This window comes from Muntiacus reevesi, chromosome 3, assembly GCF_963930625.1.
Source record: "Muntiacus reevesi chromosome 3, mMunRee1.1, whole genome shotgun sequence".
NCBI classification, from domain to species: Eukaryota; Metazoa; Chordata; class Mammalia; order Artiodactyla; family Cervidae; genus Muntiacus; species Muntiacus reevesi.
The window spans coordinates 49247957-49275365 of NC_089251.1; the positions used below are offsets into that span (position 1 = coordinate 49247957).

Below are 27409 nucleotides of genomic sequence, written 5' to 3' on the forward strand. Positions count from 1 at the left end.
TTCTTCTGTAGTGTTCTTTTTATGGAAGAAATGGTACAATCCATTAAGGAACTCCTTCATGATTTCTGCCTCAGAGGCCTTATCTCTTGCTGATAGCTTCTACATATATCCATCTCGTTCATTAAGTGTTGGTCATCGGGGACCAACCTCTGCTCTGGGGCAGCACCTGCTTTACTTTCTGCATCTGTGAAAGCTGAACTGTCAGGGCTGCATCAGCTGTCAATAATACTCATCCCTGCAGCATATCAAGTAGAAAGATTAGCAAACTGTCTGGGCAAGAATGGCCAAGGAGCATCTTTAAAAATTGTTTGAAGGAGAGGAAGACACTGCTTCAAATCACTGTTGTGGAGCTTTTCTGGGCTATTTTCAGGTTATCGCCAGAAAGTACAGACACACTGATCTGGTGTTCTCTAGAAGGTACAACAATTAGTTCTAAAATATGAAGACTCTAGTTTGAGTGCCCAGCTAATAAGCTCTTTGAAAGTGAAAGTGTTAGTCTCTCGGTCATGTCTGACTCTTTGTAACCCCAATGGACTGTAGCCCACCAGGCACCTCTGTCCATGGAATTCTCCAGGCGAGAATACTGGAGTGGGTAACCCTTCCCTTCTCCAGGGGACCTTTCCTGACCCAGGGATCGAATCCTAGTCTCCTGTATTGCAGGTTGATTCTTTACCATCTGAACCACCAGTGAAGCCCAATAAACCTTTAGAGGAAAGCATTTCTTTTTATTTTACTTTGAAATAAGGGAGAATAAAGCATTGTCTTCTTAGGCATTAGAGGGTAATATTAAGAGAGAGTATGACCAGGTATGCTTCTCCTTGCCCTCTTAGACTATCTTTCCATACAGAGCCCCATCTGATATGAAATGATATTGGTAGTAAGAATTGGGATTGGGGATGGTAGACAACAGTGAGTCAGGTGTCTGGAGCTCAGGGTTTTATTTCTAGCTCTGCCACTCAACTGACGCTATGACTGTGGATCCTTCATCTCTTGGTCTCCTCTTACCTGTAAAGTAAGTTTGGCATCTGCCAAACTAGGTCTGTAAACTCTTTGAATGAGTCCATTTATTTCCTCTGCCAGAAGTCCTAATGCCTGATACTCACAGGTTTTAAAAGCAATGGGAAGGGAACAGACATCTTCTCTAGGGTTTGCCTTTGGCTGGATTGTCAACCAGGCTTCCCAGGTGGTGCTAGTGGTAAAGAACCCACCTGCCATGTAGAGATATAAGAGATATGGGTTCAATCCCTGGGTTGGGATGATCTCCTGGAGGAGTGTATGGCAACCCAATCCAGGATTCTTTTACCTGTATTTTGCCAGTATTCTTGACAAAGGAGTCTGGAAGGGCTTATAGTCCATAGTGTCACAAAGAGTCGGATGCAACTTAGCACACAGGCATACAGGTTGTCAACCAGGCAAAGTTCATGAAATGAGTCTTCTTACTTCCCCCTCTAGGTCTTAATAGGGACCATTATTTTACATTCTGGAGCTAACACCTAAGTTCTCTGCACTCATGGCCTGTCACAGGAATTTTTTTGTCTTACTGGGAAGGAATGGATACAGTAGTTTTTACCTTGATACTACAATCCTCAGAAAAGTATTGACTTGTTTTAGCTTTGGACAGCAGTTAAATTTGAAGATGGACTTAGTGTACAGGAATTTTAGATGCTTTGGTGACAAGATCTTTGAAAAGCTTCCTTTATCGTGGCATTAGAAGGAATATGTCTTATCCTCAAATCATTCAATGTATAACACTTTTTTTTTCTGCTCACCTTTCCCAGAGATTGAGAAGACTAAGGGTGAGAGAGAGTTGTTTTATGATAATCACAATAGTTATGGCATAATTTCACACCACATCCCTGAATTTGGCTCAAATAGCTTTCTCTTCTCCAGTATGCCTTTCTAGAACTAAGGTGGTCTCCATCTGTCAGTTCTATCCTAATCCATATGTTGGAATATTTTAATCTCTTTTCCCCATCTCTTCTGTTTCTCCATGTACACCTGTACTGGTACAAAACCTTTCCTGAGCTGAACAGAAGTTACCTAGCATTTCTGCAGATAGAACATGCAAGGAGTCTGATTAGCTTGGCTCAGGTAGATGTTCAATTTAGATGTGGGTAGCTAGTTAATTGGAGAAGGCAATGGCACCCCACTCCAGTACTCTTGCCTGGAAAATCCCATGGACAGAGGAGCCTGGTAGGCTACAGTCCATGAGGTTCGCTAAAAGTCAGACACGACTGGGTGACTTCACTTTCACTTTTCACTTTCATGCGCTGGAAAAGGCAATGGCACCCCACTCTAGTACTCTTGCCTGGAGAATCCCAGGGACAGGGGAGCCTGGTGGGCTGCCGTCTATAGGGTCGCACAGTCAGACATGACTGCAATGAGTTAGCAGCAGCAGCAGCAGCTGGTTAACTAGATGAACAAAATTTGACCTGAGTCTCTGATATGTGATGCCCAGGGTCTCCCTGGTGGCTCAAATAGGAAAAAAATCTGCCTACAATGCAGGAGACAAGGTTTCAATTCCTGGGGCAGGAATATCCCCTGGAGAAGGGAATGGCAGTCCCCTCTGATATTCTTGACTGGAGAATTCCAGGGACAGATCCTGGTGGGATATAGTCCATGGGGTTGCAAAGAGTTAGACATGACTGAGCGACTAAACACACACACAGTGAATGCTAGTGGTTCAGATGAAAACTGAAACATTTTCTGTTCCTTCAATTATGGACAGGCCTTTGTTAGAAAAGATTCTAAGTGAAAACCCTCAGCAATCCAACTCTAGTTCCCTGTAAACCTATATTCCTTAAAATATTTAGAGAAATAAAATCACAGGCTGAAATCAAAGAAAAATATTTCTGATCACGTTCATAAGTTCTTACCCTTTGGGCCTCCTCCCTTTTCCTCATAGCCCCAAGGTTGGGCAGTGTTCTTCAGAAGGTGACCCTGGGCTTGTAAAGTTCTAATCACCAAATTAAAAAGAAATAAAGTCGATTATGATCATTATCTTGGGCTTGCCTAATGAAAGAAAGTGGACTTAAATTTGTAGGCATGTGAAAAAAAAAACCCAGTAATTGAATAAAAAGGATTTCTGTTTTAAGTAAAATTTTCTAGTAAGTAGAGCTCTTTTTTTTTTCCCCCCCAGGCAGTATGTCCCAAGGAACTAGAGAGTCATAAATTGTGAGAAAGGTTGCAGGAACCCAAGGGCGTTATTTTAACTGATTGGCATGGATCCATCTTGCCAATTAACCTCAAGAGAGTGGGCAGTGGTAGAACAGAATCCTTTTAGGAGTATTTTGTTTGGAGTTAAAAATGGATTTAGGGGAACATAACTGCCAGCTTTAAGCATTATGTTTTAATTTTAGAGCTGTGGGCACAGTATGCCCCACGTCTGAGCTATTGTCACTGCTGTGTTTCTGGAATCAGCCCATTATAAAAACAAAAGCTTTTGGCCGAGTCCCTGCTTGAGTACCTAGTAGCCCACATGGTCCATTTATCCCATAGAGAGGGCCCAGTTGGTGTCTGCCAGCTGCTCCTCTTGCCCCCCTTCTATATGCCACCTGTGAACTATTCTAGGCATGGCCTCTTGGTTTTCCTTACACTTACAGTGATGTTTGTTTATCCTGATTCTTATTTTGGTCTTTGTGTTAGTCTTTTTCTCCCCCCAAGTTGATAAGCAAATTGGAACTCAAATGTTTTCCCATGAGAAGCTAATAAATAGTAATCATAACATGTTAGTGTGTTGCTACAGTGAGCCGCTCTCTCTTATTCCTCAAACCAATCAATGGCCTACTTCTTATTCCATCACCCTTAATAGACATCACAATAATTCCAACAATGAGATGCAGTGTCAAATTGAGAAAAGTGTCCATTTTGCTGTCACAATCACAACATGTATAGAATGCTTTTACACTGGAATGCAAACTTAATAGAATGGATTATACAACAAAGGATTAAAAACAAATGAGCAAAACTTGTCACTGGATGGTTTGTTAAAGTCAATTTATCAACACCCTGCCTCCAGATAGGACTTCAGAAAAAGCTCACTAGTTTAATAAGAAATAACTACAGCTGAAGATTCCTCAGCTGTCCCTTTTGTGACCCAGTTCCTTACGTAAGAACTGTGGCTAAAGGTGGGCAGTCATCAGCCCAAGTTTGTAAAATCACTGTCCATGAAAATGTAAACTAAAGTATAGCTGACATTATGGAGTCCTCACATTTTGCCAGGCAGTGTTTGAAGTTCTTTCTATAAATGGACTGTATTTAATCCTCATTCAGCTCTATGAGATAAAACAGCCTGTCACCATGCCCATTTTACAGATGAGGACATGAAACCAGGTAATAGACCCATGGTGACACCAAGTGGGGATGCCTGGAGGTCCCTGTCCAGGCAGTCTGGCTATGGGGTCTTGGCTCTTAGCCCTTCCTCATCCTAGCAATCCAAAGAGCCAGCAGATGCAGCTGGGTCCCCCATATGCTACTCTCCTCTGGGGGAGGCAGCGGGGAAGAAAGATGGTTCACATAATATGTAGAGATGCTTTGTGATTTTCAACAGCGCCTTTGGTACTGTGGGGTTGGGAATGGCTGAAGAAATAATGAAAGTATTAGTCACTCAGTTGTTGCGACCCTGTGGACTCCACTGCCAGGCTCCTCTGTCCATGGAATTCTCTAGGCAAGAATACTGGAGTGGGTAGCCATTCCCTTCTCCAGGGGATCTTCCTGACCCAGGGATTGAACCCAGGTCCCCTGCATTGCAGGCAGATTCTTTACTGTATGAGCCACCACAGTGGGTGACATATATGTAATTCAGACAGAAAAAACATCTGGGGTGCATGTCGAAAAAAGGGTTCTAGTTTGTGATAGGATATCATCTCTCAGGTCTCCAGCTGTTATGATTCACTGGATCTTTTTAAAAACTGCTATTATGTTTAGGTAGCTGGCTTCTCAAAGCATGAATTATAGACTTTTCAAAACATTTACAGAAAAAAAGGAATTTTAAGGCATTCAATTCTTTTTCTCACATCTGTTCATGATGGGGCCAATTATTTTTAGACTCATTGTAAGAAAACATTTTGAAATCATTTATTTCCAGACTTGATGCTGCTTTTCCTCATAAGGATTTGAGGCTATCTATATGGCTACAGTTTAAAAATTATGAAACAAATGTTGATTTCCTCCAAACCTTAAGGTTTGTGTTCTTCACACTGAAAACCTATGTCAGAGCTAATAATCCTGGTCAGATTGCCTTGCTTCTATAAAAATGTAGAGACCAGAAAATGATCATACAGCAATTGGTGTTTGAAATACAGAACATAAGCAATTCTGGGACAGTTGAACACAAATGGCATCAGAAACACCAAAATCAGAATCAAAGAGACCAGAAAGAGAAGGGCAGAGGAAAGGGAGCACTCATGAGCACTCTGAAAGGCCGTCTCTGGACAAGCCCTTTAATCACAGGTTGTATACTCAAGCTCTCTAATTTAGGAAAATCCCATTACAGCAGCCCTGAATGTCAGAGCACTATGTACTTATTTGTATCCTGGAAAACACTCATTAGGCCGGGTTCAAGGTACATGATTTTATCTGTTGCAAATAGTTCTTAAAATATCACTATCGGCAATCTCTTCCCTTATAAAGACCCTGTTCAAATCATGGAGTAGATTAACTGACTCCTGTGAGCCAGCATGTGGTTGATGGGTCACACATGAATACAGTCTTGGGGAGGATGCCAAGCTTGACCTCTTTCTCACCAGCGAGTCCAGATCACAGGAAGAGTCCAATAGCTTGATCAATATCGATTAATCAAATAACACACGGTGCAGAGGAATCTGTAACACATGCATGAATAGGAAACTGCTCAATTAAGTGGAAGCTTCGACTACTGACTTATTCTCTTCTGTTGATTTCTTCATGCCCCAGAAATCAAGGAAAAGTTAGATGGAGAAGGATACATAGCATTGCCTGAGTCTTGAAACATTCAAGAGAATGTGTGCTTTTGGTTTTATCTTGGACACCTGCTGTTCTAGGCAATAAGAGTGCCAGGAAAAAAAAAATTTTAAGCTGAATTTTATTTTTAATTAAAATTTTTTTCATTTATTTTTGGCTGCACTGGGTCTTTGTCGCTGTTCAGATTTTCTCTAGGTGCGGGGTGTGGGCTTCTCATTGCAGTGACTTCTCTTGTTGGGGAGCATGGGCTCTGGGGTTCATGGGCTTCGGTAGTTACGGCTTGTGGGTTCCATGGTTGTGGTACACAGGCGTAGTTGCCTGCAGTATGTGGAATCTTTCCCAACCAGAGATCAAACCCATGTCTCCTATGCTAGCAGGTCAATTCTTTACCACTGAACCACCGGAGAATCTCCTTAGGCAGAATCTTTACCCTGAAGATCCACTATAGGATTATGAAAAAATTCTATCATATTTTCCAGGATGAAATACCTAAGCAGGAAAATTTGGAAAATTTTCAAAAATGGTGGTTCAAATAAGGATTTTTCTTTCTTTCTTTCTTTTTTTTTAAAAAAATGTCCTTTAAGCTTACCAAAACATTTCAGAACACCAAACCTGACTGAGTGAGGTTGGTCCATGTATATTGTTGGAAGCTATGTTTAGGCTGAGGTTTTCTATCCAAAACAGACACTGAAAGGGAGATAATTTTCCAATGTGTTCTGCAAGAGCTTGCCACTGTGGCCTGTATTGAGCTCTTTGGAGAGCTGATGATAGCCGCTAATCGCTTTGATTCTGACAGTGTATTTAGTGGATATTTGCAGCCAGCTTTTGCTCAAATATATCTTGTTCCATTTGACCCCTCCTTGCTGAGGTCACCTTTTATTACTTGAAATGGCTTCTCGCATTCTTTTCTCAGGGGAAATTTCCGTCAGGACAGCTGATTTTTTTAATCTTCCTATTTCCCAAGGGGGCTGGATAAATCTGAGATTTGGAAAGTGAATCATCTTCCTGTAGGCTCTGCCTCTCCTGCTGGTGGAAGCCCTGGTTTGCTGTAGGATCTAAGCACTTTGTACCTTCCTGGCTCCAAGGGATATCACAGAGGATGGCTGAGGGAATTCACCATTGCTCTTTGCTTGGGCAGGAAATTGTGATGAATGATGCTGAAAACTCAGCCTGTGTGCACTGGTGCTGAATAAGTCTTGGAGATAGAGCTTTGAGTGAAGTAGAAAAAAAATAGCTTTATTCCTTTGTCAGGCAAAGGGGGACACAGCGAGCTCCTGCCCTCAAAAAACTGTGTCCCAAACCGTGGTGTTTGGTGAGGAGTTTTACACCAATAGTTCAAGGTCAGGACTGCTGATAAGGATCAAGGTGTGTACAGGGTCTGCATTTCTTTAATTTGGCCTCAGATGGTCTCCTGGTGAGCTTCTGTGGTTCTCAAGGTTACCATTTGTGGCCTTCTCTATGGAATGAAGAATGCTCATCAAGTAGTTAACATCTTCTGTTTGGTGGGGATTTTACTTCTGTAGAAGAGCTCAAAGATATTGTTATGTATGTCTCTTGAGGTGGAACCAGGATCCTGCCCCAAGGCTGCACTACTGTTTTGATTGTTCCTCCCTTGTCTGCATTCTCATCCCTTCTCTTATTAGCAACAGTTTGAAATTACCACTGGAAAAAAAAAAAAAACTCTCTTGCTTTTTCAATGAAAAAAACAAGAGATACACTGTTGGTGGGAATGCAAACTAATACAACCACTATGGAGAACAGTGTGGAGATTTCTTAAAAAACTGGAAATAGAACTGCCATATGACCAAGCAATACCACTTCTGGGCATACACACTGAGGAAACCAGATCTGAAAGAGACACGTGCACCCCAATGTTCATCGCAGCACTGTTTATAATAGCCAGGACATGGAAGCAATCTAGATGCCCATCAGCAGACGAATGGATAAGGAAGCTGTGGTACATATACACCATGGAATATTACTCAGCTGGTAAAAAGAATTCATTTGAATCAGTTCTAATGAGATGGATGAAACTGGAGCCCATTATACAGAGTGAAGTAAGCCAGAAAGATAAAGAACATTACAGCATACTAACACATATATATGGAATTTAGAAAGATGGTAACGATAACCCTATATGCAAAACAGAAAAAGAGACACAGATGTACAGAACAGACTTTTGGACTCTGTGGGAGAAGGCGAGGGTGGGATGTTTTGAGGGAACAGCATGAACTTTATCTATAGTGAAACAGATCACCAGCCCAGGTGGGATGCGTGAGACAAGTGCCCGGGCCTGGTGCACTGGGAGGACCCAGAGGAATTGGGTAGAGAGGGAGGTGGGAGGGGGGACTGGAATGGGGAATACATGTAACTTCATGGCTGATTCATGTCAATGTATGACAAAACCCACTGCAATGTTGTGAAATGGTTGGCCTCTAACTAATAAAAATAAATGGAAAAAAAAAAAAAGACAAAAGCAAGAGAGTTCCAGAAAAACATCTGCTTCTGCTATGTTGGCTACACCAAAGCCTTTGACTGTGTGGATCACAACAAACTGTGGAAAATTCTTAAAGAGATAGGAATACCAGACCACCTGACCTGCCTCCTGGGAAATCTGTATGCAGGTTAAGAAGCAACAGTTAGAACTGGACATGGAACAACAGACTGGTTTCAAATAGGGAAAGGAGCAGGTCAAGGCTGTATATTATCACCTTGCTTATTTAACTTATATGCAGAGCGCATCATGAGAAATGCTGGGCTGGATGAAGCACAAGCTGAAATCAAGATTGTGGGGAGAAATATCAATAACCTCAGATATGCAGATGATACCACCCTTATGGCAGAAAGCAAAGAACTAAAGAGCCTCTTGATGAAAGTGAAAGAGGAGAGTGAAAAAGTTGGCTTAAAACTCAACATTCTGAAAACTAAGATCATGGCATCTGGTCCCATCACTTCATGGCAAATAGATGGGGAAACAATGGAAACAGTGACAGACTTTTTATTTTTGGGGGCTCCAAAACCACTGCAGATGGTAACTGCAGTCATGAAATTAAAAGACACTTGCTCCTTGGAAGAAAAGTTATGACCAACCTAGACAGCATATTAAAAAGCAGAGACATTACTTTGCCAACAAATGTTCATCTAGTCAAAGCTATGGTTTTTCCAATAGTCATGTATGGATGTAAGAGTTGGACTATAAAGAAAGCTGAGTGCTGAAGAATTGATGCTTTTGAACTATGGTGTTGGAGAAGACTCATGAGAGTCACTTATACTGCAAAGAGATCCAACCTGTCCATCCTAAATGAAATCAGTCCTGAATATTCATTGGAAGGACTGATGCTGAAGCTGAAACTGCAATATTTTGTCCACCTGATGTGAAGAACTGGCTCATTGGAAAAGACCCTGATGCTGGGCAAGATTAAAGGCCGGAGGAGAAGGGGATGACAGAGGATGAGATAGTTGGATGGCATCACTGACTCTATGGACATGAGTTTGGGTAGGCTGTGGGAGTTGGTGATGGACAGGAAGGCCTGGAGTGCTGCAGTCCATGGGGTCACAAAGAGTTGGACACGACTGAGTGACTGAACTGAACTGAACTGAACTTGCCATTGGAACTCAGGGAAGGTCTTAGAGGCTGAAGCCTAAACAAGAAACAGGGGACACAGAAAGACTTCTGAGCCCAGGAGCCCCAGTAGGGTCCTGCTCAATTTCATGAAGGTGATGTTGGTTGTAATATTCATCTATTTACTTTGTATAGTCTTAACCAGTCTTTGTCTTCCTTCTTTTCTGAATGAAATTTCCAGTATATCTTAAAACTAAATCCTTACCCTTCCTCCACCCTATTTAATTGTGTGCTCCTCACTATGATCAACTTTTCAAGGTTCTTGGCCTGTGCAATTTCTTCCATTATCTTTCCCTAAATCCCCATCAGTCATTTAGTTGAGTTGATTCCACCTCCTAACTATGTTTGGAGTGCACTCCTTCCTCTTCATTGCCATTGTCATTGCTTAGCTGCTTTTCAAAAAATGATTGTCGCAGCCTCACTACCAGTGACTTGACCCCAGGCTCCCTGCCTTCAGCTAGGTGTAACTCCAGCAGTTTTTTAGGCCAGTCTTCCCACATCTTCATTGCTTTGCACTTGATGTTACTTCTGCCTAGAATGCCCCTTTCCTTCATTTATCGTCTTTTTCCAGGAAAATTCACAATTTTTCCAAATGCCCTCTCTCCCTCTTTTTTTTTTTTTCCTTTTAGGAAAATTTGCAATTTTTCCTACAAGGCTTAGCTTAAATGTCACCTGATCATCACAACTTTATTCAATTCTTATAAACAGGGTTTATCCAGTAGGCTCCTAAAGCATTTTCAAATACCTTTATTATGACACTTTTTGCTGTAGATTTAAGTTGTTTATGTGTTTTTGCCTAAGCTCGTGATCTAATATTCTTTGTTTCCTCAAGGCATATCTTAGTGCCCAAAATAATGTAAGTTGCCACCACACAAGTGATGAAAGGATGGAGAATCTGTGTTCAGCCAAACTAGAAATATCCCAATCATCAACTTTCCTCTGTCCTAAACTCGCATGTCTTTGGTTCTGTTGTTTGAAGAGCAAGATTTGTTAACTGAAAAAGTCCATTTTTTCTGTGATAATGGCTTTCTCCATTTTAAGAGAGAGTTTCTGTGCTTTAACCCAGATGTTTCCTATTGCTGGGCTGACTTTAGAAAAGTTCAGCTTAAGAACCTGCCAAAATGCAGATACCAGGTATCTCCTGTTTTTCGAAAGTCTGTTTATGCCTTTTATGAAAAACCTACATTAGTTTCTGTTTTTGCTAGCTGAAAGGAATCTGGAGGATTTTTGCTCTTACAAAGAAAGGTGAATGTAAAGATCTGTCCAGCATTTTACAGTCAGCTGTTACACAGGCAGTGGGCGCTGGAAGCGGCAAGAGTAGCGCCACCAAGCTCCTTCCCTGGGAACGACACTCAACATCTCAGCATGCAGCCACCAAAGCTTTGAACTGTGTGTGTGAGCATTTGTGCTTTTATCTTGATGTATTTTGTGCTTCCATTGGTAAGATACCTCATAAGGTGATTGCTTCTTCAGTCTACAGCATATCAGCTTACAAAAGGTTTCATGAGTATCTGTACTTTCGGATAGTGAGAGAAACCCATATATGGCTCCATCTTGAGATTCTAATTTCATAATAGCAGTGGCAACTTAACTGCTATATTGCATTTAGCTTTTCAGATTATTGTGATGTTTTGGCAAGTTTGAACTCCACTGCTTTTCTTTCTGGTGGGGGGAACTTTTATGTTTCACCATCGTTCTTTGGAAGTTTTACTTGAAGATTCATGAAGCCCTGCAACCTGTCTCCATTTGGCATCTTCTAGACATCACCACTTCATAGATACAATACCTGTTTTGAGGGAGGGAGGATACACGCTTGAGCCTCTTCTTCCCGTGGGCCAGGATTAGAAATGGATGGTCTGATTGTTCACTGTGCTGTGTTGAAGGGCTTGGCAAGATCTGTGCTTTCTGGGGCAGGGCCAGGAGGAGAGGGAGAGGAATGAGGCAGTAGTAGCCTATGACACATAATTGCAGGAAGAACCAAAAAACTAAGTAATGAAGATAAATAATATTTTTATGCAGTATTTTAGAAAATTGAAATTAATGCAAGAAAAGATTCATGATGAGTAACTTACCAACATTGTAAATTAACACAGGATCAGTAATAGGGCAGTACTGAGCTTTACTGAAACCTGAAGCAAAAGAAAAAACCAGCATACTGATCTTGTTTTTATTTACAGTGTTGCTATTTTGTTTATGATGGGTGACTCTCCTTAGTCTTGGCTCTGCTCCAGAACTTCTAGCTCTTAATGTCTGTACTGCACCTGCTATATGAGAAAGTTTCCCCCCAAAGTCTCAAAGTCAGGTGGTTTTCTTTTTTTCCCTACGTTAGTGGCAAAAGGGTTGACTTTTAAATTTTACGATGAGATGACACCTTGGACTCCAGATCTGAAGACTTATTTGAATTGTGGTGTCTTTTAGCTTGCCTTGCTCCAAACGCATCTTTTTTCGATGTTTATCACCGTGACACGACTTTTTTTTTTGTTTTTTTAAATGACACTCTGAAGTGCTTCAGAGAAAATGGAGAGCATTTTAATACTGCTGATTTACTTTTTCAGGTCTACAGTAATTTCCTTACTGCCTAATTATAAGGCTCAGCTTAATTTACTCTACACATAATGTTTACTGATGCACATATGGTGCCACATTTCAGGAAACTGTACCCAAAACAGGTATTTTTGTCAGACTGGAGCATGGAAAATTTCCTTCATGTACAGAAAAACAGCTCAGAAATTGAATCATCTGAACAAAGAATGTCCCTCAATGAAAGGAAGAGAAATCACACCCATCTTTAACTTCAGAGAGAAGGATACAGTCTCTTTAAATGCTTATTTTAAAAGTTGAATGATGATTATATGTGTATAAAGATTTATAGTTACCCCCAGAATCAAAGGAGGGTAGGAGGAGGGGGAAAGGAGTGACAGGAAAGAAAAGCAGTAGTGTCTTCTGGGCTTATTTCTCAACAAGCTTTTCTCTTTGAAGAAAAAAAGATGGATTCAGTGGGGGTCATGGACTCATAAACTCTTAGAAGTAGAAGGGACCTCTGAGATCTTTTCTAAGGGCAGAATTTCTTCCTTTAGCATCCTAAGACCCCCTGCAACAGCTTCTACTTTAGAAATGGGAGATTATCCCTTTACCCAGCATCTGGTGCAATTACTGGGCAATTTTAGTAGCTAGCAAATTGAATTAAGATCTGTGATTTTGTAATTATCAAATTGTTGGGCTTGTGCTGCAAAACTTTTTTTTTTTTTCCTACTTTGTCTAAGCTTAAGGCCCAAATAAAAATTTCAGTGAAAGACTTCCCTGATGGTTCAGTGGCTAAGACTTCACGCTCCCAATGCAGGTGGCCCGAATTCTATCCTTGGTTAGGGAACTAGATCCCACATGCCAGATCTAAGAGTTTGCATGCCATCACGAAAGGATCCCACATGTTGCAATGAAAATTGAAGAAGTTTCCAAGTGCTGCAACTAAGACCTGGTGTAGACATGCAAATAAATAAATATAAATAAAAAATTGAAAAACACATAATTTGTATCCTGTAAAGGCGGGGGTGGGGGGGGCACTTCAGTAAAGAACACTATTTAAATAGAGTTCCAAAAACCTACAAATTAGTGACTATCATTACGCATGAATTTGTGGCATCACAGACACCTGGCTTGCCTTTCTGTAGTTCTGAGTGCTAGGAGTGTTTAGGCTTAGAAACCGGGCAGCTGCTGCTATCCTGTCATTGACAGCTGAAGTACCCAACTCTTTTACCATTTGATCCATTGCTCCTATTTCTACCTGGGTGTAAATGAAGGTCAAAAAAGCAAAATTGAACCCACTGAAACTGTTGGACATTTGTTTAGCAAGTGTCCATTCTCTCTTTGATACATTATAATTTGATTCTAAAATCTGCCGTTATCAAAAAGATTTTATTTTTACAGAGTATCATTTTGAAATTCTGACAGTGAGCTTACATTTCTTACCAATATAAAGCTGGCAAGTTAGTGAATCCAAGTGAGCTAATTCTGAAGGCTGTCCTTTTAATGACTGCAGTTGTTCAAGTTGAGACACTTTGGACTTATTTTATAGCTTTTATTAAAATTCCATTAGTGGGAAGGCTATAAGGTAAATATCAATTCATAATGTCTTGAGATCCTCAATAATAATCAAAATAATAGCCTTCCTGTTTAACATCCCTGGTTCTTCCTTAAACCACCCATATCTGTGGTCAACCCCATGCAAGACACTGAACCATGAAAGAGATTTTGATAATTACTTTCCTAATTAATCATAAGGAGGAAAAGTAAAGGACTTTTATCTTAGCTGGAGTGGGGGATGGCTGATTAAATGCAGACAGAGAGACCAGCCAACTTGCCTGGTATATTCAGTAAGAAAGAGATGGATGAATTTTTGCCCCAGTGTTCCAGGATCAGAGAAGAACCATTTGTCCTGAGGACTTTGGTGACAGGAGGGGATTTTCCATCTGATCCAACCATAAGTGCTTGTCAGAAGTCTGGGTGGATAACCAATCTCAGCCCCCCTCTTCTTTCATTCTAGTTTCTTGTTTTTTTCAGGAGTGCATCAATCCTGTTAACTCTAAAGGGCAGGGCTTCTGTGAGTGAACCGATCCTGTTAACTCTTAAGGGCAGGACTTCTATATCTTTATTTGATTCCTTCAATTTCAGTGAAGATCAGATTTCAGTTTTTAAATAGCTGCAGTCAGAGTTGCAGCTACATGAAGAGGGTGACAGAAGTTGAAGAGCGCCTTTGGTTAAGGCGAGCTGGGCGGTCTGGGCTCTGACCGTGGGCGAGGGAAGGCTCAGAGTCCCCTTGCAGGGGCGAAGGCAGCACTAACCATGCCTGACTGAGCAGATTTCCCTCAGCTCCTCCTTTGAAATCTGAAGGCTTAGATCAGTGTGGCCCTGAGGCTATATCCATAGATGCCAGAATAACCGGTGAGAGTAGATCCCTTGTGACTTTCATTGTGTCTGCATATTACCATAGCAACAAGCTTGCCTCATGCTCTTTAGGTGCATTCTCTGTGTATTTGTCCAGTCTGTGGAAGGACTCTCAATATTTTTTGCCAAATTAGGAGGAAATAATCAGGACTTGGAGTCCAGCCCAGGTCAGAACACCTATATTGAGCAGGCTGGGCAACCCAGCCAGATACCCTTCTAGTTCACAGAATTTTTAGGAAAAGTCAACAACTTCTGCTTTTACATCTAACCATTCCTCTTTGTTCTTTGCCTTGAAGCTTCTACTAGAAAAGGAATTGCTTAGGCACCACTGAGATAAACTGTTTTCTAGCTGAGTGTGAGGCAAAGAGAATAAAGGTCATCTTGGTCAAGTAAAGCAGTTAGACAGGACCCTTGGGGTTTCTTGAGATCATCTCTAGACTTCTCAATTTTCTTCCTATGCAGGTAACTGCTGCATCCTGAAGGTGGTAGGTTCTAAGTAAAGAGTGGGTGAAACGACCTTGAAATAGCCTGGGATTTGAAGTAGTGAAGCAACAGGGTGACATGGACAGAGTGATAGGGTTGCAAGACTTAAAGTCCACAGATGAAACTATATAAATCAGGTGCCTGCAAATCTGTGGCCCAAATCTGCCCTTGTACCTGTTTTGAAAATAAGTTGTACTGTTAGTTTTTGTTCTATAATGGCAGAGTTGAGTAGTTGTGGCAGAGACCAACTGACTGCAAAAACTAAATCACATATTGTCTGGGTTTCATAGGAAAAGTAAAGCAGCCCATGTTTTAGAAGTAAGGATCTACTTGAAATGAAATAAATACCGTGTAAGAGTCCAGGTCTTCTGTAAAACTGAAGGATCTAAAATCTGACTGTCACCTGCATTTCCCTGAACAGTAATAGTGCCAGTCATGTTATGGGATTTCCACAGACTTAGAAATGTGGAGTCATCATTAGGCCTCTGTCTGAAATGAATCCCCTCGAGGAAAAATTCAGCAGCTGTTGGAAATGCACCACTGTGCAATAGTTACAGACAGGGAGTGAAAAAGTATAGCATATGGTGGCAGAACTTGGGACAGAGAGGTTAGTCCAGAGGTACACGGTTATCTACAATTGGAATAGAGTTGGGGAGCATGGGGAAAGGGTTTCTGTTTTAAAAAATGTAATGGGCTCTTTAATGACCAAGAATGGTCACAAGCTTTAGAAGTTCATTTACAAGTGACATCTGCACCAACAGTAAGTGTGCATCATCCATCTTCCCTAATCCAACAGCATCTTATCCCCCCAAGTTTCCCACTCTGCTCAAGTGAAGAGTCACTCATCTGATACCCAGAGTGCGAACTGATAAGTTTTCAATGGGGTTCTTCCAGAGTCTCTCGTTTTTACAATGGGACTTCTTCTGAGACCCAGAAGACTTGTGATGTAGTAGGGAATGGCCAGAAATATGGATGTATGGGGCCAGATGACTCTGTCTGGTACAAATCCTGCCACACTGTGGCAGGTGTATAGAACTGACTCCACCAGAAAGAAAGATGGCTTTAGAGAGGTGTTCGCCTCTGCATCTTATTCTTCATACATTTTAAAATAAGCTTCTACTGCTAGCATGCTCTCAGACCATTCATTCCAAGATAGTCTCTCCCCACTGACAGTGCAGTTGGGGTTGTTGTTTATTGTTGTTTAGTCGCTAATTTGTGTCCCATTCTGTGACCCCATGGACTCTAGCCCACCAGGCTCCTCTGTCCATGAGATTTCCCAGGAGAGACTATAGGACTGAGTTGCCATTTCTTTCTCCAATGCAGCTACATGGCGAGTGGGGGTGACAAATCTTTCTTTGAGAAATATTTCATAAGCTTCCTAAGGGTCCTTGCTAGAGTTAACTTATCTGATATAACTTTTTATTATTTTTTGTCTGTGCTGGGTCTTCATTGCTGTGCGTGGACTTTCTCTAGTTGCAGTGAGTAGGGGTTACTCTCTAGTTGTGGAGCAAGGTCTTCTAATTGCAGTGGATTCTCTCTAAGGCACGTGGGCTTCAGTAGTTGCAGTTCTCAGGCTCTAAAGTGCAGGCTCAGTGGTTGTGGCACATGGGCTTAGTTGACCTGTGACATGTGAGATCTTCCTGGAGATCAAACTCCTGTCCCCTGCCTTGTCAGGTGAATTATTAACCACTGGACCACCAGGGAAATCCTGACATAACTTTTGACTCTCTTACATTGGATTAAAACAGTTTATGCCCATTCAATCCAAGTTAATCAGTGGGAGATAATAGATACTCAGAATGAAATATCCAGGTGTCTAACCATAGATCTTTTGTGGTAAACAGTGCCTGAGAGGGTACAATGCTGGGGATGAGTGACTGACTCGATGTGTGAGTGAAGGATGGAATAAAGGATCATCTTTATCCAATTGTGATTTGTGAATTTGAACAGCCAGATTTATAAACACTTGGACCTTAAGTAAAATAGCACTAATCTTGGAACTGGAAGACCTGACTGTGGCATTTTCTATATGTAACCAGTGGACCATCCCTTTCCTCATTTATGCAACAAAGAAAATGATGCTGGCTGTGCAAACTACATCTTTCACCCTTACTGTGACATTATAAAGAAAGTCAAATGAAATAATGTCTAGGAAAGTTCTCTGCAAGCTATAAAAATGAACATGCACAGGATTAATATTAAGGGCAATAAGCAGGCAGAAACTGAATAGGCCTTTGGAATACACAGAAGAATCAATCTGCTTTTTAGTGTGGGTTTAGGGCTCTGACCAAGGTGCTTATTCTCCAAATACCTTTTTCACCTTCCCCTATGCTACCTAAAATTCCATGCTTTTGAAATGCCAAATCTTCTGGGCTAACAAACTGGATATTTGAAAGTATGACTGTTCTGACAGAGAGGTGGAGAAGTCCTGGGAGGACCTAAGTGAGAAAAAGAAGTTATTAACATAATATAAGAAAATTGACAAATTTGGACTTGTTTACAGTGTTCCCTAGGTCAACACACTGAACAGGAGGCAGTCCTGCTTGCCTCTGAGAAGCATCATTTATGATGCCAGTCAAGTATATGAGCTCAAGTTGATCACTGTAGCTTTATTAGTAGCTAGAAATTGAAATAGTAGAGGGGATTTTAGCAATGAGTGAGTGTTGATGGTTTGTCTTATTTTAATTTGTGTCCCTGGTCAAACATAGTGCTTTGTATACCTGGAACTCTTCAATTCTCGGAAAAGGACTAAATAAGTGAACACCGGTTACTGAGTCGAGAGAGTAGAATAAAAAGGGATAAAACATATTTTTCTCTCTGAACTTCTTACTGTTCTTGCAATAACTCCCCTGCCTCCTTTGAGCTAATTGCATTACTGTGTGCTGTGCTGGGCTTAGTCACGAAGTCGTCTCCAACTCTGTGATCCCATGGACTGTAGCCCGCCAGGCTTCTCCATCCATGGGGACTTTCCAGGCAAGAACACTGGTGTGGGTGGCCATGCCTTCCTCCAGGGGATCTTCCCAACCCAGGGATCAAACCCAGATCTCCCACACTGAGGATGGATTCTTTACTGTCTGAGACACCAGGGAAGCCCAAGAATACTGGAGTGAGTAGCCTATACCTTCTCCAGGGGATCTTCCTGAGCCAGGAATCCAACCTGGGTCTCCTGCATTGCAGGCAGATTCTTTACCAGCTGAGCTACCAGGGAAGCCCAATTGCATTACTACCTACCCCATTTTATTTTTGTGCATTTACTCTCATTTCTCTTATTTGGTGTAATGTTTAAATATCTTTAATACTAATATGGCTTTGTGCAGATTTTTCTTTATGGATACTTTTTCCCCTGTGAGATCAGAAAAAGGTATTGGAGTGAGCAACTGAAGACAAATTAAATGCCTATGTCTCTGCAACATTATTGAAAATAGTCAAAACATGGAAACAACCTGAGTGTCCATCAACAGATCAATAAATAAAGAATATGTGAGATATAGATATAGATATAGATGCAGATATAGATATGGCTTCCCAGGTGGCACTAGTGGTAAAGAACCTGCCTTCCAATGCCAGAGATGTAAGAGATGCAGGTTTGATCCTTGGGTCAGGAAGATCCTCTGGAGACAGACACAGCAACCCTCTCTGGTATTCTTGCCTGGAGAATCCCATAGACAGAGGAGCCTGACGGGCTACGGTTCATAGGGTCTCAAAGAGTCAGACCTGACTGAAGTGACTTACCACATGCACACACATATATATAATACATGTACATAATGTAATATTATTTAGCCACAAGAAAGAAGGAAATTCTGCCATTCATGACAACATGGATGAGCCTTAAGAGCATTCTGCTAAGTGACATAAGCCAAACAGCAAAAGACAAACACTTCACCGTATCACTTATATGTGGAATATTAAAGAAAAAACTCATAAATATGGTGAATAAAAAAGTGGTAGCAAGAATGAGGAAATGGGGAGAAGTTGGTAAATGGGTATAAATTTTAAGCTATTAGATGAATAAGGTCTGAGTTCAATTCAGTTCAGTTCAGTCACTCCGTCATTTCGGACTCTTTGCGACCCCATGAACCGCAGCACACCAGGCCTCCCTGTCCATCACCAACTCCCGGAGTTCACTGAAACCCATGTCCATTGAGTCGGTGATGCCATCCAACCATCTCATCCTCTGTTGTCCCCTTCTCATCCTGCCTTCAATCTTTCCCAGCATCAGGGTCTTTTCAAATAAGTTAGCTGTTTGCATCAGGTAGCCAAAGTATTGGAGTTTCAGCTTCAACATCAGTTCAATTCAGTCACTCAGTCGTGTCCGACTCTGCGACCCCATGAATTGCAGCATGCCAGGCCTCCCTGTCCATCACAGAATCCCGGAGTTTACTCAAACTCGTGCCCATTGAGTCGGTGATGCCATCCAGTCATCCCATCCTCTGTCATCCCCTTCTCCTCCTGCCCCCAATCCCTCCAAGCATCGGGGTCTTTTCCAATGAGTCAACTCTTCGCATGAGGTGGCCAAAGTATTGGAGTTTCAGCTTCAGCATCAGTCCATCCAATGAACACCCAGGACTTATCTCCTTCAGGATAGACTGGTTGGATCTCCTTGCAGTTCAAGGGACTATCAAGAGTCTTCTCCAACACCACAGTTCAAAAGCATCAATTTTTTGGCACTCAGCTTTCTTCAGAGTCCAACTCTCACATCCATACATGACCACTGGAAAAACCATAGCCTTGACCAGATGAACCTTTGTTGGCAAAGTAATGTCTCTGCTTTTTAATATGCTATCTAGGTTAGTCATACTTTCCTTCCAAGGAGTAAGCATCTTTTAATTTCATGGCTGCAATCACCAACTGCAGTGATTTTGGAGCCCAAAAAAATGACATCTGACACTGTTTCCACTGTTTCCTCATCTATTTCCCATGAAGTGATGGGACCAGACGCCATGATCTTAATTTTCTGAATGCTGAACTTTAAACCAACTTTTTCACTCTTCTCTTTCACTTTCATCAAGAGGCTTTTATGTTCCTCTTCACTTTCTGCCATAAGGGTGGTGTCATCTGCATATTTGAGGTTATTGATATTTCTCCCGGAAATCTTAATTCCAGCTTGTGCTTCTTCCAGCCCAGCGTTTCTCATGATGTACTCTGCATATAAATTAAATAAGCAGGGTGACAATATACAGCCTTGACATACTCCTTTTCCTATTTGGAACCAGTCTGTTGTTCCATGTCCAGTTCTAACTGTTGCTTCCTGACCTGCATACAGTTTTCTCAAGAGGCAGGTCGGGTGGTCTGGTATTCCCATCTCCTTCAGAATTTTCCACAGTTTATTGTGATCCACACAGTCGAAGGCTTTGGTGTAGTCAATAAAGCAGAAATAGATGTTTTTCTGGAACTCTCTTGCTTTTTTGATGATCCAGCGGATATTGGCAATTTGATCTCTGGTTCCTCTGCCTTTTCTAAAACCAGCTTGAACATCTGGAAGTTCTCTGTTCACATACTGCTGAAGACTGGCTTGGAGAATTTTGAGCATTATTTTACTAGTGTGTGAGATAAGTGCAATTGTGAGGTAGTTTGAGCATTCTTTGGGATTGCCTTTCTTAGGGATTGGAATGAAAACGGACATTTTCCAGTCCTGTGGCCACTGCTGAGTTTTCCAAATTTGCTGGCATATTGAGTGCAGCACTTTCATAGCATCATCTTTCAGAATTTGAAATAGCTCAACTGGAATTCCATCACATCCACTAGCTTTGTTCATAGTGATGCTTTCTAGGACCCACTTGACTTCACATTCCAGGATGTCCGGCTCTAGGTGAGTGATCACACCATTGCAATTATCTGGGTCCTGAAGATCTTTTTTGTCCAGTTCTGTGTATTCTTGCCACCTCTTCTTAATATCTTCTGCTTCTATTAAGTTTGTACCATTTCTGTCCTTTATTGAGCCTATTTTTGCATGAAATATTCCCTTGGTATCTCTAATTTTCTTGAAGAGATCTCTAGTCTTTCCCATTCTGTTGTGTTCCTCTATTTTTTTGCATTGATCACTGAGGAAGGCTTTCTTTTCTCTCCTGGCTATTCTTTGGAACTCTGCATTCAAATGGGAATATCTTTCCTTTTCTCCTTTACTTTTTGCTTCTCTTCATTCCACAGCTATTTGTAAGGCCTCCTCAGACAACCATTTTGCCTTTTTGCATTTCTTTTCCATGAGGATGGTCTTGATCCCTGTCTCCTGTACAATGTCACGAACCTCCATCCATAGTTCATCAGGCTCTCTGTCTATGAGATCTAGCCCCTTAAATCTATTCCTCACTTCCACTGTATAGTCATAAGTGATTTGATTTAGGTCATACCTGAATGGTCTAGTGGTTATCCCTACTCTCTTCATTTTAAGTCTGAATTTGCCAATAAGGAGTTCATGATCTGAGCCACAGTCAGTCCTTCAAATGAACACCCAGGACTGATCTCCTTTAGGATGAACTGGTTGGATCACCTTGCAGTCCAAGGGACTCTCAAGAATCTTCTCCAACACCATAGTTCAAAAGCATCAGTTCTTCGGCGCTCAGCCTTCTTTATAGTGCAACTCTCACATCCATACTTGACTACTGGAAAACCATAGCCTTGACTAGATGGACCTTTGTTGGCAATGTAATGTCTCTGCTTTTTAATATGCTGTCTAGGTTGGAGAGTCTCATGTAAAACAAAGTGACTATTGTTGATAACACTGTTGTGAAACTGAAATTTTTTAAGATAGTAGAATTTAAAGTTCTGACCAAAAAAGAAGTATGCTAGGTGATGGATATATTAATTAGTGAGATGGGAGGAATCGTTTTACAGTGTATATGTATATCAAATCACCATGATATACACTTCAAATATCTTAAAATTTTATTTCAAACTCAATTTTGTCTCAATAAAACTGAAATTAGAGAAAGAATGAATGTCCATTAAAAAGATTTGCAGAGATGTTCTTTCATTGGTTAGATTAAAATTGGGCTTAAAACCTTTAAAGTCTCATCCAAGTTTGAGCTTCTATGATTCTTGTTGGCTGGGAGAGCCATTTTTTCTTGAACTGTCCTCTTCAGAAAACTGTTTCATATTCATCAAATGGTTGCAGACTTTTAAACTTTGTGCAAAATATTTTTACTACATCTATTTGAAAGTGACCCAGTACACATCATGCATTCCTTATGGCCCACCCTATAGGCAGACCATTTTGGTCATTTTAACAGTTTATTCTTCTTGTTGAGTCTTGTGAGTTAAACTCTTGTCTTTTTATCACTCTGCCCTCTCATGAAAGTGAACTGTTAGAACAATTATGATATATCAACTGTTTTCCTTTGGTTTGTGGAAGAAAATGTACTTATTTACATTGATGAATAGCCCTAATTGGGTAAAATAGACTGGTAGTGCTGAGCTAATACCTTTAAATGTCTTGTCTTAGGCCATTAATATTCCCTTGTCACACATACATTTAAATAGTTGGAAGAAAGCCTTGTGTTCTTGACTCCTGTCAGACTTAAAGAATGATTTTGTCAAGTCATTCCTTTCTGCCCTAGTTGATTGATAGCTAAATTTTGGTCTTCTAGCTTATGTAAAAAGTGTTAACTATGTCTTTCAGCTTGTAGGCAAGGGCATTTAAACTATTCTAATAGTCAATTTACAGAGGAATTACATTGCTTGTTTACTAGAAGGGTCAAAGAATGTACCCCTATTCATCAGAGACACAAGTCACAGGGCTCATGAGCTAATGAAGGCAGTATTTATGAGTCCCTGCACTTGCTGGATGATACCAAGTTCAAGGTGTCCCTGGCCCTGACTGCTTGGGACTCTGGCTCTCAGTTTTGGATGTGCGTATGCTCATGGACTGTGTATTTAGGATGAATATTATTTAATCCTACAACTCTCAAAAATGATTAAAAAAAAAAAAACTAGAATGCTAGGTTGTCACAGTACTAAACTTCATCTGCACCTCTCAGAGATGTCTCTCTGATAAGGCAGATCCCTTATAACCTGTGTCATCACTAGGCTAATAGATTTTCATACATACTATAATTATCATCCAAAAACATGGAAAGTGAATTTGATCCTTTCTGGAAGAAGTGTCACTTCCACACTTCCATTGCCAAGAGTCTTCATTAAGAATCTGAAAATCTACAGTTTTGAAACACTTTGACCAGGAATTTATAAGATAGTTACATAAAGGCAAGTATGACCCATTGGCATGTTTTTGCAGTAGATATATCTTGACCCTCTATTTTTTGAGGGTCAAGAAATGAATCCTTTTTTTTTTTTTTTTTTTTTTTTAACAGAATTTTTTTTTCTTTACAGACTCCTAAAGCCCCTGAAAATCAGAGAGTCTCTAGTGAGCATCCATCAGGCTCCTTTCAGCTACCAGAATGGAGATTCATTAAGACTCTATCAGTTCTGCCTCTGGAGGGACAACTGATTCCCTCTAGGGCTGTCCATCTGCCCCTGGTCTGTTTTTCCACCCTCTCTACTGGAGTTTTCTTCTTTTTGTTCCTATTATCATGGAGGAGGCTTTCAGAATTCTTTATGCACTTTACTCATCATCCAGAAATCTGAACCATGTGTTTTTCTGGAATTACACGTGCATGTGCGTACACGCGCGCGCGCGCACACACACACACACACACACTTCGCTTTTGGTTGATGTTGTATGCAGAGCTGGTGGAGTTCAGTCATATGAGAGGTTACATATAGTAGTAGTTTAGCACATGAACTCTGGGACCAGCTCGGGTTCAAATTCTGCCCCTGCCACTTATCGTCCATGTGAATGTGGACAAGTAACATTCATTTGCCTCAGTTTCCTCACCTATAAAATGGAGAATATGTACCCAGTTCTATTCAGAGAAATAAATATTGAAAGCATTTAGAAGAGTGCCTGACACAAAATAAGCATTAAATTCTGTTAATATAAAATACTAATTTTTCCCAGTTCTTTCCTGCTCTCGTTTTTGCCACCTTTCTCCGTGCCCTGTCACTGCAACTCTGCCTTCTGCATACACCCTCCATTCCACCAGCCTCTCCTATGTTTCCTTATATTGCCTCCAGCGCCTATGGGCTCCATGTTCTGCTCACAGTTTTACCACCACCAAGGAAAGCTACTGGATTGAGACCATCTGGAAATCCATGATGACCCAGCATAGCCTGGCATCCTAAGGCAATGTTTCACTCTCTCTCTTCCCATGGAAGCAGTTGTCCCTGCCTACTGTAGAAGGATAAGGGTATTTTAGTACAGTCGTGTGTACTGGGGCAAAACATGGAGCCAGCAGAAGGAGCCAAACACCTACTGCTGTTCTTCAGGGTGATCTCTGACCAACTCTTCCCTGCCCTAGTCCCCATGACTTGTCAGTACAATTTTTAGCTAAATTCTCAAGTTCTCAGTTGCTCAGTCATGTCCAACTCTTTGCAACCCCATGGACTGCAAGCTGCCAAGATCCTCTTTCCTTGGAATTTTTCAGGCAAGAATACTGGAGCAGGTTGCCATCTCCTCCTCCAGGGGATCTTCCCAACCCAGGGATCAAACCCACATCACTTGTGTCTCCTGTGTTGCAGGCAGATTATTTACCACTGAGCCATCAGGGAAGCCCCCTATTTCAAACTAGAGTTCGTTAAATCCATCAGTTCAGTTTAGTCACTCACTTGTGTCCGACTCTTTGCAACCCCATGAACTGCAGCATACCAGGCCTCCCTGTCCATCACCAACTCCTGGAGTTTACTCAAACTCAGGTTCATCGAGTCAGTGATGCCATCCAACCATCTCATCCTCTGTCCTCCCCTCTTCTCCTCCTACCCTCAATCCTTCCCAGCATCAGGGTCTTTTCAAATGAGTCAGCTCTTCGCATCAGGTTGCTAAAGTATTGGAGTTTCAACTTCAACATCAGTCCTACCAATGAACACTCAGGACTGATCTCCTTTAGGATGGACTGGTTGGATCTCCTTGCAGTCCAAGGGACTGTCAAAAGTCTTCTCTAACACCACAGTTCAAAAGCATCAATTCTTCAGTGCTCAGCTTTCTTTATATCCCAACTGTCACATCCATACATAACTACTGGAAAACTGGTAGCCTTGACCAGATGGACCTTTGTTGGCAAAGTAATGTCTCTGCTTTCTAATATGCTGTCTAAGTTGGACATAACTTTCCTTCCAAGGAGTAAGTGTCTTTTAATTTCATGGCTGCAATCACCATCTGCAGCGATTTTGGAGCCCAGAAAAATAAAGTCAGCCACTGTTTCCACTGTTTCCCCATTTGCCATGAAGTGATGGGACCAGATACCGTTATCTTAGTTTTCTGAATGTTGAGCTTTAAGCCAACTTTTTCACTCTCCTCTTTCACTTTCATCAAGAGGCTTTTTAGTTCTTCTTCACTTTCTGCCATAAGGGTGGTGTCATCTGCGTATCTGAGGTTATTGATATTTCACCTGGCAGTCTTGATTCCAGCTTGTGCTTCCTCCAGCCCACCATTTCTCATGATATACTCTGCATATAAGTTAAATAAGCAGGGTGACAATATACAGCCTTGATGTACTCCTTTTCCTATTTGGAACCAATCTGTCGTTCCATGTCCAGTTCTAACTGTTGCTTCCTGACCTGCATACAGGTTAAATCTATACAAGTAAATAATTGCAGCTGTGTTATTTTTAAACATAGCCCAGGACTTATAAATGGTCCACATAGAGCAGACTACTGTTAATCCAATGCTTTTGGCCAAAGAACTGAATTGGAATAACGTCAATTCATCAATTGATTGATCAGAAACTTTTTTGATGGTGTCTCCCTGAAACTATGGTTTAGTGACCAGCAAAACTTATTCTAGTTAAATGTGTATATTATCAGTTATCTATTGTCACAGTAGTACAGTATAACATTTAAGCAGCATGCAATAATAGCATTTGCTTATCTCTAGTCTGGAGTGGTCACCTTGGTCAAGTCCTCTCACATGTATGGATTCACTTGCTCTTGACTGACCCAAGATGGTCTTGATGGAGATGACTGAGGTGACCTGGTTCCATTCCATATGTTTGTCTACTTCCTCCTGGAGCAAGCATTCTAGCCTGGGCACATCCTTCTCATGAAACTGGCAGAGAACCAGACCAAGCAAGTCCACTTGACCAAGCAAGTCCACCTCTGTATGCACCATGATGGCCAATATCTATTGACCTTAAGTATGCACATGGCCCAGCCCAGAGCCAGAGAAGGCAGCCAGTACAGAGTTACATGGCAATGGGCTTGAGAGGCAGTGGAGAATGGAGTCATTCATATAACAATTCTACTGCAGTTATCTACTCAGTGCTTCTTATTTCATCAGCAAGATATTTATCTGCTTTTATCTTGACTGCATGAGTACTCATAGAGAAAAAATCTAGAGAGCAGGGACTGTTTATCTGGCTAAACTGAACCATCACATGCTTGCTCTTTGGAGCATGCCTTGGTGTTTCTAACAATGACAGTTGTGCTTTGAATCGATCCGGCAGGGCCTGAATTGGGAAGAGGGGTATATGGAGAGAAGCATGAAGCCTGATGAGCTCTTCTTTTTTTCTTTTTTAAAGAAATAATTGGTTTTCCTAAAGAAAGAAGCTAGCACCCTAATTAAAATGATTTTGCTTCATAGAAGATAGTCAATGCCATCAGGATAATGAATAGAATGACCAAAGGATTTTGTGTGTTTCTCATTAAAAAAGAAAAATAAAATAAAGTAAAAACAGTGATTATTCTCTAAGTGCTCTTGCACAAGCTTCATAAATACGCCCCTACTCCCCCCATATCTGTCCCCACCCCCAGTCCAAACTCTGAACACTTCTGTCATTACTGGTGGACTGTGCATTGGGGGCACCTTAGCTTATTAACGTGGCTTTGGGTGGATTACTGCACTGACTGATTACCTTAATTGACCTTCAGACTGGCTAAAATTTGCCTGACTTAATGAGGCTCAATTTTTGTCAAGCCCCCAGGCTAGATGGCTCCTGGCCCAGACACTTTGTTGCTTTGATTTTTCATTTTTAATAACAATTACACCCCAAAGCATAAGGAAATATGTTAAAATATGTCAGCGATTGTGAAGAGCCCAGAGCAGCTGTATCCTAGGGAAGATTTAAGGTTCAAAGATTTGAACCCATTTAAAATCACCCTCTTGCATCATTGTATTGAAGAAATTAATACTATTATTCTTAAAAAGGTTTTTCTAAACATCTGTCTAAATGACAAGACATCTCAAAACAGCCAGCCATTTGTTGAATATAATCAGCCCAGCCTAGATTTGGGTGTTAATATTTATTCCTGAAAATCAAAATAGCACTGGATTGCTCTGATGCACAGAAACCATTCTACCTAAAGGTTGACATGCAAAAACTCTTAAATTGAACATAAGGTTCAACAAAGTTTCCTCCTTCTGCAGGAGGAATA

The 27409-nt window shown here is 41.2% G+C and overlaps 1 protein-coding gene across 4 annotated transcripts in view; it reads left to right on the forward strand.

The window, feature by feature from the left end:
* Positions 1–27409, forward strand: part of CTNNA2 (catenin alpha 2) — a 1156373-nt gene that overhangs the window by 859365 nt on the left and 269599 nt on the right. The window lies entirely within an intron of this gene.